The sequence below is a fragment of the Melanotaenia boesemani genome, chromosome 16 (genome assembly GCF_017639745.1).
Source record: "Melanotaenia boesemani isolate fMelBoe1 chromosome 16, fMelBoe1.pri, whole genome shotgun sequence".
Lineage (NCBI taxonomy): Eukaryota > Metazoa > Chordata > Actinopteri > Atheriniformes > Melanotaeniidae > Melanotaenia > Melanotaenia boesemani.
Genome location: NC_055697.1, coordinates 19,338,371 through 19,355,278, shown reverse-complemented (window position 1 = coordinate 19,355,278; position 16,908 = coordinate 19,338,371). Strand labels below are relative to the sequence as shown.

At 39.5% G+C, this 16,908-nt stretch overlaps 1 protein-coding gene across 4 annotated transcripts in view; it reads right to left on the bottom strand.

Annotated features, from left to right (window-relative positions):
- pcdh15a (protocadherin-related 15a) overlaps positions 1-16,908 on the bottom strand; it is a 249,930-nt gene that overhangs the window by 138,477 nt on the left and 94,545 nt on the right. The window lies entirely within an intron of this gene.

Here is a 16,908-nt window from a genome sequence, read left to right as displayed (position 1 = left end):
TCAAGCCTCTTGATAATATCACATCCATGATGACAAGCGATGAATGAGTATGAATGAATGAATGAATAACTTTATTGTCAGTGTACATTATACAACGAAATTGAGTGCAGTCCTCCTCGGTGCATATGTAAATAAATAAATAAATAAAATCAAATAAAAACAAAATTAATAAATTACGAGATAAAAGTGCAAAGTTAAAAACAAACACACACATCCATACATCCAACTAATTCATTCATGGCTCCCTAATATTGCACAACAAAGTTGAATGTTGCATTAAAAAAGGCACTCAAATTATGGCAGCATTTAAAACTACAATGGCTCTTGGATAAAAACTGTTCTTTAGTCTATTTGTCCTTGCTTTAATTGTCCTGTATCTTCTCCCTGAAGGCAGCAGTGCAAAGAGAGAGTATCTGGGGTGGGATGAGTCCCGTAAAATGTTTTCTGCTTTTTTGAGGCAGCGGGAACTGTATAGTTCCTCCAGAGATGGGAGAGGGCGGCAAATGATCTTCTGTGCTGTGATGGTCACCCTCTGGAGCGCTCTCCTGTCCGCCGCTGTGCAGCTGGAAAACCAGGCACAGACACAGTATGTTAAAACGCTCTCAATGGAGCAGCGGTAGAAGGACACCAGCAGTTTCTCATCCAGGTTGTTCTTCTTTAAGAGTCTGAGAAAGTACATTCTCTGCTGGGCCTTCTTCACTAGAGCAGTGGTGTTAGCGCTCCAGCTCAGGTCCTGCTGGATGGTAACACCCAGAAACTTGAAGGTAGCCACCCTCTCCACACAGTTCCCGCCGATGTACAGAGGCTGAATGTCCGTTTTCTTCCTCCTGTAATCCACTACCAGTTCCTTGGTCTTGGTGGTGTTTAGGACCAGGTTGTTGTCCCCACACCAGACACAGAGCCTCTCCACCTTGTCCCGATAGGCGGACTCATCCCCCCCGGAGATAAGCCCCACTACAGTGGTGTCATCAGCAAACTTGATGATGGTGTTGCTGGGGTGACTGGAGGTGCAGTCATGGGTGTAGAGGGTGTAGAGCAGGGGGCTCAGCACACAGCCCTGTGGGAAGCCAGTGTTGAGGCTGAGGGCTGTGGACATGTGGGCGCCTACTCTAACCCTCTGAGAGCGGCCTGTCAGGAAGTCTAAAATCCAGAGGCAGATTGGAGAGTCCAAGGGTCTCTAGTTTGGACTTCAGTCTGTGTGGGAGGATAGTGTTAAAAGCGGAGCTGAAGTCTACAAAGAGCAGCCTCGCGTAACTCCCTGACTGCTATAGGTGTGATAGAGCAGTATGGAGAGTGATGGTGAAGGCGTCCTTTGTGGATATGTTTGCCCTGTATGGAAACTGGTGACTGTCCAGTGTAGGTGGGAGGCAGGAAATAATGTGACTACGTACCAGTTTTTCAAAGCACTTCATGATGACCGGGGTGAGTGCAACTGGTCTGTAGTCATTTAGGCTGCTGATTGTGGACTTTTTGGGCAGAGGGATAATGGTTTAAACTTCAGGCAGGCTGGGACAGTGGACTGGAGTAAGGACTGGTTGAAGATCTGGGTGAAGACCCCCGCCCGCTGGTCTGTGCAGTCCTTCAGCACCCGTCCAGCAATGCCATCTGGCCCAAGCAGCCTTCCTCGGATTCACAGCCCTCAGTGTGTGCCTCACCTCATGTTCCTCCACAGTGAGGGAGGGGCAGCTGAGGGCTGGTGACTGTGGTGCAGCTATCTCCAGTGGCTCCATCTCGAAGTGGGCAAAGAAGAGGTTAAGCTTCTCTGCTAGCGAAGGGCCCCCATCGACAGCAGCGTGGTTCGGCCTGTAGTTGGTGATATGCCGGATCCCTTGCCACCCCTGTCTTGTGTTGTTCCTGCTGAAGTTGTCCTTAATCCTCTGCCTGTAGTCTGTCTTAGCCCGTCGGATGCCTCTCTTCAGATTGGCTCTTGCAGCACTGTATAGCTCCATATCACCAGACCTGAAAGCCATATTTCTCTCCCTCAGCAAGTGCTGGACCTCTCTGGTCATCCAGGGTTTCTGATTGGGATAGACCTGGATGCATTTGTCCACAGCAACAGTGTCGGTACAGTGTTTGATGTAACCTAGGACTGCTGCTGTGTGCTCCTCCAGGTTCGGGTGGTGAAAAATGCCCCAGTTGGTTCTCTCAAAACATTCCTGCAGCTGGTGAGAGGCCTCTTCAGGCCAAGTTTTAACAGTCCTTATTGTGGAAGGAGCCTGTTTCCTGAGGGGGGTGTATGCTGGTGCTAGGAGTAGGGACATGTGGTCTGACTGGCCCAAGTGTGGGAGCTGTATAGCCCTGTAGCCATGTTTTATGTTGGAGTAGACCTTGTCCAGTGTCTTAACTCCTCTAGTGGCACATTTCACATGCTGATGGAACTTAGGGAGCACAGTTTTTAATTCAGCATCGTTAAAGTCCCCAGCAATAATATGCACTGCCTCAGGATGCTTGACTTGCCAGCTGCTAATGGTGCTATGGAGGAGCCCCAGAGCAGAGTTAGCATTAGCATCTGGTGGAATGTACACGGTGGTTACCATGACAACAGTAAACTCCCTCGAAAGGTAAATGGGTCTGCATTTAACAGTCACGTACTCCAGGTCCGGGGAGCAGTGACTGTCTACAGTCTTAGAGTTAATGCACCAGCTGTTGTTGACATATATGCACAACCCCCATATTTTGCTCTTATGGGAGTCCCTGCTCCTGTCGTGGCGGTGTACAGTGTGGCCTGCTAGCTCAATGGCTACGTCCGGTATGGATGAATGAAGCCAGGTCTCGGCGAAAAACAAAACGCAGCAGTCCTTGACGGGCCTGTTCGTTGCCGCTTGAAGCTTCGGTTCATCCATTTTGTTGGCAAGGGATCTTACGTTGGCAAGAAAGACGCTAGGGAGTGGTGGCTTGTTCAGGTTCTTGCGCAGCCTCACCAGCACACCTGCCCGACAGCCCCGTTTCTGCCTTCTATCCCTACGCTGCCTTCGCCTCCTCCCCGAGGGGATGGTAATCCACGGAGAGCCGGGGTCCTGGCTATATCCACCGGGATGCCGTGGGAGAGGAAAAAGTCGGCTGTAACCGCTTGTCTGCTCCGTGACCCTATCTTTAGAAGCTCGTGCCGGCTGTAGATGTTGTCCGCCTAGCAGAATGTGCTCCAGACGAGTAACAACACATACACAAACAGCCATACAAAACACCGAAAGAGAGAGCACTGAGCCACTGCGTCCATGCGCGCCACCATCATAAAAACTGATCAGGTAGTTTGAGGTTGTCTCAGCAGTATCCTCTCTGTTGTTGAACAGCACATGCTGTTCTCTGTCTGTTGATTGAAAATGAGTTCCATACTAAAACATATGAATGACCAATCATTTTAACGTCTGCTCAGCCTAATAAGAGGATTAAACAAACCCATTATCTAATTATAATTTGCTGGAAATTAATTGATAAATCCTCTGCATCTTTAATACCAGTGGAATGCAAATTACCAACCAACACACATACAGTAAATCCAGCAATAAGGACAGTTTCATATTGCAGGCTTCCTTAAAATTACATTTGACAAAATAATGACGGAAAAATGTTAACTAGTAAACACGCATAGACATATTTTCTTAGAATAAATTTATGCTATAACCCTCTTTCAGACGATAAAAGATATTGATTAGACAAGAAGAATTACACATTGTATAAACAGAGAATGAGTATAAGCCTTCCTTTCCTTTTTTCAGTTTATTAGGGCTTTACTATTACAACTGGATTGCAGTTTCCAACCTGGTCTGTGCTACAGTAAAATGTGAAGAACGAGCAATGATCACTCTGCTCTAAAGTCTCTTCACGTATATGAAAGTTGAGGCTGCAATGAAAGAATGCTGGGATTCCCTTAGAGAGATGTGAATTAAAAAAAAAAAAAAGAAAAAGAAAAAAGAAATTCTTTGATGATACTACTAATCTAATGTGACAATTCCACCATATTCTGGGAAAAGTCAGCGGCATAATATAGTGAGGGTTGTGTGATCACACTACTCACAAAAAAAGCCATTTCCTTATGAAAGAAAACAGCACTGTGGAGGACGCTAAGATGTTGTGATTTTGTCTGATAACACATAAACATATTTAAATGAATTAATAAAGTTGACTCAGTTTATAAGACAGAGTTTTTCAATTATATTTAACCCCCCAAAACAATCCAAAAACTTGCCAATAATGATAAAGTGCAGTGTAATACACAAAAGGCCTGTTTTTATGGGTTAATGAGGATACGCACAGAAGTTTACTAGAGGAACAGAGGTAATTATTCTTATCTCTACAACGTACTGTAATTGCTGTCTTTATTTCCACATCAAACACTAAAATATGTTACCACTTCCAAAGACAAGAAACACATTAACACATTAATAAGGCCATGTAGACAGGGAGGCTGTTGCATGCAAGTCTAAATCTTACAAATAAAGACACAAGCAATGTTGCTGGATGGTGGTTATAAACTGTGGTACATTCATAAGGACTTGTGAAGTACATACATTTTATGTACAAAGGTAGTCACAGTGTACTGTGTGAAGTGTATAACAGAGCCTCACTGAATATTCTATCCGCCTGTTTTGCTCTCTAATCCACAAGGAACAGGTGTTGTGCACTAATCCTGGCCTTTCAGCTACACCTTAATTATATATTGATGACCTAGCAATCATCATACCTGGATGTGATCATACCTTTGTACAGGGAAAAAAGTCAAGTATTGAAACTCTAATCAGACATCTGCAGAAAATGTTTTGGAAAAAAGTAGAAGTCAAACTACTGCAACATGTCCCTATTCATGTATTAGTCACTAGAACACTAAATGTACTTGAAAAGAAAAAAGTAAAAACATGGATGCACACACACTTTACAAATGTATATGTAAACAAGGCAGCAGGGGTCCTCTCATCCAAGGAACAGATTCATAGATTCACACCATCAAATTGGCCACTTGGGTACATCCCACTTGGGTGATTTGTCCATATGTTTCAACTTCTGCTAAGTTGCAAGTATTCAGCACAGCAGAAATGTCTAAAAAACCCTAATCAGCAGATTTGAAGCTAACCTTGCGAGAATATCATCACAGATTTTCAATGTGGGCTAAAGAAATGGGCCATTTCAAATCATTCCAATTACGGATAAAAATGCTTGGGAATGAACCTCAGATGCACTGACAAAGCTAATTATGTTTTTAATGTCAAATATGGTTCAATTTGACATTAGGGATAAATTATTTAAAATAAAAAAAAAGGAAAAACAGGAGCAAGACATATACAGCAGCATTGAAAAAAATGTGATCAAGGGAAAATAAAGTGATGTCCACATAAAGAAAGAAAGAACTTTGTATAGTTTATATGGTTAGTTGTATATTGTGACACTATAGGTAAACCTGCAGCAGATAATGGGATTGTCAAGACTTAGCATCTAGCCACCAGCTTTGGTTATTATCAGTCCATGAAATCATTAAGACTACCAGTGCTGATGTTTCGGTGCGTAGGGAGTTGGGCGGTTATCGGAGACTTAAACCCAGGTCTTCAGAGTTTTTTTTCTTCCCATCATTACATGTGGGGGTTCACCCTGTCTACCAAACGACACCCCTCCCTCGACATACACTAAGGTGTAACTTAAAATATACAATAATCATCAGCAAAACATTGGCCATAGTTTATGAAGTACACTGTTGTATTGACAACATGACTAAGCAATTTGACTGTCTTCTCCATATTCAATGACACAAGAGCTTGTCATTCTGATGGCACTGACGTCTTCATTGACACAGATATTTACGTAAAATTAGTCTGATAATTTCTGAAGATGCACCATGATTTCAGATGAAGTTTAAATTGTTTTGTCATCATGTGTTATATTCCCACTGTAATGTAGTAATGGGCAGGTTCCCTGTTACAGCTACATAGTTCATGAGTACGTGATTCAGTAGAGCTGATTTTAAGGTTGATGAGGTTTACATCTGGTTTATTAAGCCTGTATGTAAGTTACACATATGAAACTGACACTGAAGAGCCAAAACAGACTAATTATTAAATCAGATACTGTGTCTCTATTTCAGCACAGTGGGGTATCACCATGGCAAGTGCTTGAGTCAGTCATTCAAAGCTTTCACTCTAGCTTCATCTTTGTTTTCAGATCTAGAAAATTCTCCATCAGTAGGCTTTGCTACCTAAAGTGTAACTACACCCCCTACTTTTTGCATAACTCCACCCACTGCTGAATTTGAAAAATTGCAAGGGTTTGGGTTGGTAAAGGTTGGTTGATCAGCAAACAGAGAGTGGGTGGGTCAGGATGCACAGGCAGAAATGATTGACAGACAGCAGCTCAGCTCACTGGCAAGATGCAAAGAGAGATTCACTAAACACCTACGGCACAGAGCGGTCTTTAAGGTGGAGGACTTTTCTCCTCCTGAATCTCCTCAGCTACACATAAACAAGGTGGTCCTGAATCGTATCAGTCCGAGTCATTAGCGCTGTTATGCTGGCCTGTCAACAGCTCCAGCAGACTTTGGAAAGCTGTGGAGACTCGCAGCAGGTTGTAGCAGCTGCAGGAAATGCCGCTGTACTTTACCATTGCCACAATTTGAGCTGCTGTCTGTCGCCAGATGAGGATCAGCAGGTAAAGAATCAAGTCCAGTGTTACTTTTACACCCCTCAAAAGCACAAATCCATCTCATTGCAGGAATATTTCATCAGAAACTCTGTGAAAGAATAGAATTCTGAAAATAGCAAATCTAGACATATAAGTTCACATCTCTTCATATCCGTTGGTGGGTGTGTTTTTATATGCCTGCAAGGCGAAGACCTTTGGAGATTTGGAGGGAAGGGCTGTGGGGTTTTAAAATTTTCTCATGATGTAGACAACCTCTCTGTGTCACGAAAAATATAATCTGGTTTCAGCCTGTAGAGGGAGTTATGAGCTACTTTTTACCCACAAAATCCCACTGTGCGGGCTGCACGGTGGTATGGTGGTTAGCACCGCAGCCTCACAGCAAGAAGGTCACTGGTTCGAGCCTCGACTAGGGAGAGGTTTGAATCTGGGGGGTGGCGGCCTTTCTGTGTGGAGTTTGCACGTTCTCCCCATGTATGTGTGGGTTCTCTCTGGGTTCTCCGGCTTCCTCCCACCGTCCAAAGACATGCATTTAAGGTTAACTGGCCACTAAATCATCCCTAGGAGTGAGTGAATGTGTAAATGGTTGTTTGCCTCTCTCTGTGTTGGCTCTGCGATGGATTGGTGACCTGTCCAGGGTGTACCCTGCCTCTCACCTGCTAAAATGCTGGGATAGGCTCCAGCTTACCTGCGACCCGTAATGGACTAAGTGGTAGATAATGAATGAATGAATAAAAAAAAATATCCTATTGTTAAAATGAATTTAAAAATACCAATTTTATCAACAGTATATGTGGTTTTCATCACAATTAAGTAATACTGCATTGTTTACAGCTCAAAAAACACATTTTTGGGTGCATTATTCTGTTAATCATTAATAATACTGAATGTGAACTGACCACATAGCATTAGCCAAACCTAGCAGCAATGTCTGGAGTTATTTGGCTAAAATTAATTGAAATTAAAACAAATAGTAGAGACTTAAGAATCTCATAACATTGCAAAATATGCACTTGAGTGAAAAAAGTGCAGCAAAGGTGTTATTATGCTTAGGTGCATGTATACATTTGCAGACGGACGGATGGACAGAAATGAATGAAATAAGAATATCAATAAAGAGTTAAGAGATATAACAGTAATAGTTTCCAATTATCGGAAAGGTTATAGGTTATGTATATGTTATATAATAATTTGCGCATAAATATATATAAAAACACAAACGATTCACCTTGGATTTATGAGCTGCTGAATATGTATTCAGAACAAGTTAAAACTTCATTAACCTTTTCTTTGTAAAATGGTCAAGAAAGAGTCAGAACACTGAAAAAAAAGAAAAATATGCAAAACAACCACAGCTATGTTCCAAATAACCACTGTGAATGTCAAAGGCTGCTGAGAGTAATACTAGTGGTTCTATTTACTTATTATTTGAGGTTTCTATATAGGACATCTTAATTTCTTCTCAAAAGAAGCAAAAGTACTTAAAAGGAAAGGTAGAACACTCTGTCTATTTGTGGAAAACAGTGTAACACTTTGGCTCATTCTCTTGATTTCAGGGATCAATACCTTTTCACCACTCCTGGTAAAAGAGCTACAAATGATGCCTTTGCCATCTGTACAAGGCAACACTGAAAGCTGCATCTATCAACTTGCACCCCTGCTGGCAACTTCTATTGTTCGAATCCTGCAGCATTCAGGGCTATAGGTGTTGGAAGATTCATCAAAGTGAGCTACTTCACTGTGCGAAAAGCCCGTTGCTGGGCTATCCTTTGACAAAATGCTATTGCCTTTCAGGCACATTTAACAAAACACATCAGTGGATTCCTCAGGTAGTTTTAAATTAATTAAAGCAACTGACCCTAAAGTTAAAGTATATATTAGATTTTCTACAACTAAGTGCTCGCCATGGTTGCTGTGTCAGACAATATAGAAAGTATATGACAATAATACTAAGAAAAGGAAAGAGACTTGTACAGTATGTAAGGAATGAAGAATGGCTGAACCGATGTCATTCTGTATGGAGAGAAACAGTGTGATGGACAGAAATAACTTTAAGGTAAAGAACTAATGAGTCCTAAGTACCTGCGAAAAAGACGTAAGCTGGTTCATGTAAATTGTTTAAATTTAACATATTAATCTCTTCAAAATTACTCAAGAGGAAAACAAACATTTCTGGAAGAGGAGATAAGAGTTGGAGGATGAGGTGAGAGACCTTTAAGTAGACATGATATTCAACTTTGAGACTATATTATTCAAATCTTTTAATGTCATGTCAAGTATGCACTAGCTAACTGATAAGGGACTATAAACAGAAGCAGATTCTAAATATGAGACAACTCTCAAACACTTTGCATAAGTGTTTTACTTTGTTCATCTGACAGACTCCGGTGTTGTTGCCACTTTATTTTGTCCCTTTTAACTGTGATTTTGACTTTTGTACAAATTCTGATAACAAAGCAAGAAAGGGACCTTGTTTTATTTCTAAGAGGGTAGTTTGTCACATGAAAAATGAATCTCAGTACTTTAGCAACAAAAGAGTATAAAATGGTAAAAATATTTGTGCCCCAGTTCTTTTAGATAGTGACACACTCAGAAGTTTCAACGTTAAGCAGTTTCATGAGCTTCTTATTTAAATTGTTTTATTTATAACTCTGTCCAGGTTCTGTTTTCAGCACCTTTTTTATTTTAATTGAAAAGAGGAAAAAGTGAATTTCACAACAGCTGATACAGAAGCATCCCTGATTTATAAATATTTCAAGTGTTTAAGTACTGAATGAAAACGTTTCATTAATCACAGCATAGCTGTGGAATAATAACAATCACGATAAATCACATTTAAAAATGTAAACACCTAGTTTGGTCTGCGGAAACCTAGGTGTTAAACCTGAAATTGTGTTTGACATCATTTTAATTGATTGTTCCGTCTTCATTTTTTTAATTAATTTATTTATTTTAATTATCAAACTTCCTGTCTAAATGACATGTTTTACAGATTCTTCCATCCCAGTCTGGTTAAAATCAGAGATCATACTGATGAAACAACTTTTTTTTGGCAACGCACATGCAGGGATTTGGTGCATCATTGCCACCAACTGAAAAGGAGTAGGACTGGGTTAAAAAAAATCAATTCATCGATTTTAATAAATTTCAATTAAATTAAATTAAAACTGTGTGTGGTCTGCTCGGAAATGTAATCACGGAACAACACACACATGACAGTGCTGTTCAGCAACTCATCTACAATCTAGTCCTCTGAGCCAAACAAACGTTGAAATGTAGAAGAAGAACCAAAGCAACTATCGGCAAAAAACGTAGAAGAAGAACCATAGCAACAACCGGCAAAAAACGTAGAAGAAGAACCATAGCAACTACCGGCAAAAAACGTAGAAGAAGAACCATAGCAACTACCGGCAAAAAACGAAGAAGAAGAACCATAGCAACTACCGGCAAAAAACGAAGAAGAAGAACCATAGCAACAACCGGCAAAAAACGAAGAAGAAGAAACAGTTACAATCGAAAAACACAACACACAGCATGGAAGGGGATATATAGGACGAGGGAATGGTGGTGGTCTTGGGACTATTGTTAACAGAAAAAGCCAGAGCTGAAAAAAATAATAGACTGGAGACGGCGTGAACACGGACTTTATTTACTTTACTCTGATTGGCTACATTCCGTGCCACGTCACCATCCTCACAGTCACAATGTATGAGTCGTCGGCGTTCTTCAGAAATCGGCACTGAAAGATTAAACATGTTCAATGTTCCCAATTGTCGGCTACGACCCGTTTCAGAGCGGGTTAATCGGCTCGTAACACACCACAGACCAAATGATGATTGGACAGGGAAAACTCACGATGATCGGGCGTTTGCCGGAGGAAGAGGCAAAATCGGGACAAAAACAGCCCAAATATCGTTATGTGTGTACCAGGCTTAACGCTGAGACAGCAGCACTCACACTAGCAGCTAATGCTAACTGGCGCTGTCATGTTCACAACAGGAAGTTATGTCACTACGCACGTAGTTTAAAATAAATCCAATATGGTCTTTAAGTCACATTTTGTCTAGAACAGGTTTACACTTTGTCCTTTTATCAAACAGTCTGATGCTATTTATCTGACAACATGTCATAGCTGCTCTTTGTGTGCACAGTTGTGAGCACACACACACAGAGACAGATGTACGCACACAAAGGTACCATCAGAGGACAGAGTGCAGGTGTCAGAAAACACTTCAGCCAACTGAGAATCAGGCAGAAAAATTTGTTTTCTAGATTCTCTCAGGCAGGTGGGGACAGAAACATCTTGCTCCAGTGAGGAGGAGATGGAGTATTTCTCCTGCTCCAGTGTTACGCCGATAGCGTCATGGTCGTCATGGCAATGTCCACAGCGGAACAAGGCAAATCTACATCACCGTAGGAATTTCTGGGTCGTATCAGGGCATTAAATGGATCCAATATTCTTCATAGGTTTGTTAACATCAACACATTATCTGAATGTGAAGATCTGAACTTTAAGAAGAATTAGAGCGACTCCACTGAATGAAACCGTTTCATCAGGACATTTAAAAAGTTTTTTTTTTGTTTTTTTTTTTCATGTCCTGAGGGCCTTTTTTGTTTGTTTGTGTGTTTATTTTTTATTTTTTTTGTTTTCATCACAGCATTTCTGGATGTGAATCTGGGTTTAATCAAAACTAAATCGAAATCAAATTAAAATAGGCTGTTTGAATCGAATCGAATCACAAAATTAGTGACGATACTCAGCCCTAGTAAGGAGTGTGAACCAGAATGTCCGATGAGACGACTTGGTGTTTAATTGTGTGATATTTCAAATGGGTCACATTGTGGATGGCCATTCTCTATATATAAGGTTTGACAATTGTATATAAGTATAAGTATATAAAAGTATAAAGCAGTTTTTGGTAGATCTGATTCACTGCTGTGTCTGGGCATCTATATCCCCAAAATCAGCTTCTCTCACCAGGATTGTGTCAAATTTTGATTTTTAAAATGGCATGAGTAAAAAGGTGTTTTCTGGACACCTGATGATTAAAATTTAAAATGTTAGGCTTGAAAACTATCAGAATAAATTAGGAGGAAAAGTGGTTTTTCGGCCATTCGGTGAAAAGGCACCTACATGCCCAAAATGAGTTTCTCCCGTGGAGGTGTCAGATGCAATGCCAAAATTGTGTTAGTAATATGACATGATTAATAACTTTGTTGTTTATCCATTAAATACAAATAATTAACGTATTAAGAACACAGATAAATCTTCTTGCATTAATTAAACATTAATTATAATTAATTAATTACAAAAATTAGCGCATTTAATCACAGTTTGCATTCCAAACAACGCGGAACATTTGTCACGGCACGGATTCTGGTACACCAAAAACAGCACACACATGTCAGAGCTTGGGTGCTATATTTAGCGCCCAAGTTTTCAGACTAGGGATTCTATTAAAAAAAAAAAAATAAAAATAAAAATAACGAATAGCAACAAATCTAGAGACTTTTTCTGGCGATATTAGAGACTTTTTGACATCGATGTGAAAGGATGGAACGTTTATTCTGAGCAGTGGTGCTGACTCAGGCCCCTCCCCCGTCCAAAAGCTCTTAACAGCCTTGGTCCTTGCGCAATCCCAGCTCACAGCTCCAGAGCAGGAGATGTTTATCTTTGCTGCGTTACCACTGGCCGATTCCACCATGGCTCACTATCAGATAATAATGCCTATTAATGAAGAGTGTGGACAAAAACAACTAAAAATTTAAAAGTACTGTAACATGTTGTAGACTCTTGATCAAAGAACAGCTGGCGCTGTTAGTTAAAGTTCTTAAAATGACAATTTAACTTTAGTTAATATTCATTCGTGACCAGGTATATTTTCTGCTGTTTTGAAACAAAATGGATTGGAATGGATTTTTCCAGACATTACTAGAGCTCGAGTTTACAAAATTAATGTCTGTGTCTATTGTTTGATCCATTTGTCCACTAAAATACATTAAAAAAAAAAAATGTTGCTTTTTGGGGGCAAATATTGTTATGCAGTTACAATGCAATTAATCAAGATTAATTCATTATAAAGCCTGTTATTAAATAAATTATTTTTTTAATCAAGTCCCACCCCTAACATATGTATACACATATATACACACAATATTTTAATTTGGTTATATAAACGCATTTGGAATATTTTCAATTCCAAAGGGCAAATATAAGGGATACATAGCTGAAAAGATGAATGACCAAAAAGCCACATCCATATTTCTACATAAATTTGATGGCTGTTGAAATTTAAATTTCAATTTAAATTGCAAACTTGCACAGAAGAGTGGACTGCTGACCTTGTAGCCAGACTGTGTTTTCTGAAAGGAATCTACTTAATAAATCTTCTATAGACAATGGGAAAGACTTATTTGCTGGCAGATGAAATAGGATAAATAACTAAATAAATAAATAATACACATGCCTCAACTAAAATATACTTGGCAATTTGTAAAACCTAAGCATAATTTTATCTATTCGGTTAACACTACACTAAAAAATATTTTATAATTATTTAGAGCTATTTAAAGTTGCTCTTTACATTCTTGTATTTTATTTCCTGCTGCAGCTGCACACATAGTTTCCGTAATGTAATTATGTCACTTTATTTTGATGCAGCCTATATCACAATAAACGGATACTGGTTGAATAAGATATATCTCTTCCAGCAGGTTTATTTCTAACCATAATCTTGGGCTGCCCCTTGGAGGAAAATTCAAAAATAAAGTGGCAGTGTCTGTTTTGTTTTTGCTCCATCACAACAAGGACACAGTGAACAAAGACCTGCTTTGTGGTAAAGTGATACTGAAACTACTTTTCACACTCACTTCTTTCATTTCATTTCCAGTAAACTCTGATATATATATATATATATATATATATATATATATATATGTGTGTGTATAGATAGATATATAGATAAAAAGATGGAGAGAGAGAGAGAGAGAGAGAGAGAGAGAGAGAGAGAGAGAGAGAGAGAGAGATTACATTCAGATGGATGTAAGCCATCTTTCAACTAATCAGCATTTAATCTAGACATAATGTCATCAAGAGGAGCAGCGTTCTCACATCATTTTGGAGGACTGTACTTAGGTCCATTTCTATATCCTTACCATAACCATAAATTGATTGTGACTGGGCTGCAGCCTGGCATGTGAAAGAGTGCTGCATGACATTTTAAATGTGACAGCTGACTGGCATTACATGAATATAATATGAATAAAAACACTATCTATAGCAGCAGCATTAATTTCATAATGCGCCAATTATTTTCAGTGAAAGTTCTCAACTACAGGCAAGCCAGTCTAGCACTGGACTCTTCTATGAAGCCATGCTATTGTAACAGATGGACTAGGTTTTGAGCTTTTACACATAGAAGACAACAGTATTTCTGTGGTATGGTGATCTGTGTTTCTACACAATTTTCCAAGTCTTTGTGTAACATTATGCTGAACTTGCCTTATAATTTGTAGCCCACTTATTTGCAAAATATGGAATCTCTACTTATCTTTATTCCTGAGAGACTCTGTTTCTTGTAGGTGCCCTTTTTTTATAGCCAGTCATGTTATTGACCTATTTGTACTAAATTAATTATAAGAGATTCAATGTTTTCAAACTGGGCTTGTAACCTTTGTTAGCTGGCTGGTAAAAATGATAATGAAAAAAGAAATAAAAAGTATATTTAAGCTAATCGAAGGGTACAGACTCTTCTTTTTCAGCATTTGATCTCTGAGTTTCTGTGTTGAAGAAAATACGTTGTGTAGTTTGATTTCTTACTATTCTATATTTAAAAAGCACACATTTTAGTGATACAGTTACTTGCATGATCTGCCTGTAAAGGATATTTATTTTGATTCCTTCATTCAAGTCGGTGCCAGCTTTCATGAAAATGCAATTATTTATCAGCATTTAAAGTGACTCTACCTTGGCAGCACACTGCATAAAAGAGTGCTAAATTGACTTCCCTTTACTAAAGCCCTTCAGTGACACTTATTTCTGATATCCTGCTACTGTTCAATATAAAGATGGTTGAGAGGAAGCTGATATGCTGCAGGCAACAGTTGATACAAATCATAAATTTGCAGAGACAAGATAAAAGCTTGAAGATGGCATCCTCATATATAGACACTGATTTCCCACTGCTGTTCCAGGAAGCTTTTTTGTCAATGAAAAAATCCCCACTCCGTCTTTCTCTGCCCATTTTCTCTCTCCACATATGCAGCTGGCCCAACACTATCAGATAAAAATCTTTTCAATCTGATTAAATGCTTTTGGATTTAGCTCATAGGCTGAATAAGCAAAGGCACGCTTAGAAAATAAGCTTTGTCTTCCCAACAAAGATCCATTCCTAAAGTGAATGTGACTTTATATGTGGTGTATGGCACCTGTCAGTGGATCTGCAGAAGCAGTGGCTAAGATAAATTAAACATGTTACGCTTCATTTGAGGAACTGGCTTGCAATCCCCTTGTGGCTTTTCCTTTTTTTCTGAAGTAAAAACATTCCAGATAAAAACACAGCAAAATGAAATGGGGAAAAAGGACCAAAAAAGGTGCTCATTTCTCAGCATCTTCATGTAGTTGGTTTGATTTGGTTAAATCTAATTATAAAGTGACAATTAGTGAAAAAAATTTGATGAAGTGCTATGACTTCAGTACTGAATGTTCATAAGCAGCACACATTTTCCACAGGGGATCCTATAGTTTGTTGGCTGAAGCCTCAGATTAGATATATTCTTTCGAGAATCCAAGAAAAAAGGGATTACATATTTTTCTCTTATTTCTCTTTTGACCCTGAAAACAAAGCTAGGCACAAGTAATTATTATGTTATCTTTGCTATCTTTACACATCAATGAACATAAAGGCAATGGTCAGAAAAGATGGGATTTTATAATGTGCCATTTGTATGGCTTCTGTGTGACAGAAAAAAAAAAGAGATGAAACACATTAAGAAGGATAATTGCTTTGGTCAATAATGGCAGGTCGCCTATTTTACATTCCATTATGATGAAGATGGGCTGTAGCCCATTTCTAGACAAAGAACACCAGATAAATAAAACGCCGGTGGAGCCAGAGGAGGCCCATATCCCAGGTAAATGAGAGCTTTATGAGAAAGATTAGCGCAAATCCCTCACACAGTGCACGGGAACATGTGGGGTGAGACAGGCTTTCAGATACAGACTTGGCTACCTCCATCTCACAAATTCCCCTGCTAATCGATCAAAGCCCCAAATCAGAGCTGCACACACACAAGGAAGTGTTATGCAGGAAGGAGGAAGGAGTAGCTGAAACCAAGTGATGGCCTGAATTGTTGGCCACTGTATTGACGAATAAGTGCCTTGATTTGACACACAGACACCCATTCATACACTTGGTATGTATATGCACACAATTTTTCTCTAAAAGACACATAGCCACCCGCAAAGCAGCACTGTAGATACACTTTTACAGAGAAACAACATCTGTAAAATGCTTTTCTGACTATATAAATAAGCTTTGGATGCCATCTGTAGTGAGAGCTGATCATTAAACTCTGTTAACCTGCAGTACTAATATCTGCAGGGAGAACTGAGAGAGACAAACACACACCTGCTTCATTTAGAGGAAAGCATTTCTCATTCCCTTAATGAACATATAGCTCCTCCCCAAGCAGCAGTCAGCATCCCTATGCCATACACACATATCTGCAAGAACACATCCACAAAATGATAATACCAAACACTCAGCAAAGATAACCATGGCGATGAGCAGAAAAAAACAAAAAATTCAGAAAATGAAAAATGGTTAAAGAACAGGTGCGAGGGATGGTGTGACCAGAAGGAAGGTGAGGAAAGAAAAGAGGAGGAAAAGAATAGTTTGATCTGACTCATTCAAGTGCTGCATGTCTTGTGTATGCTTCAGTGATTCCTGTGCTGCTGTAGCGCAGGTAACACAGTAAGTACAACCTGTGCAGGGAGCATACAACTCATTAATGAAGCCCCAAATCAGGTTTTTGTGCCAAACACCATCTGTATTCACCAAGAACCACACAGATACGCCTACACATTTCCACTTTACTTTGCATGAGCAAAACATACAAACTGCAACTACAAATAAATAAAAATTCATTTTTAATTAAAATGTGACCAAAATTACACTTCAATGTGCCTATCATAACATCTTTAATAACCAGCTTATGCCAAGAGTCCTCAACTGAGCCACTGCATACTATTACACTATGGAGCTCAACAGTCTCATGAGGCAATAT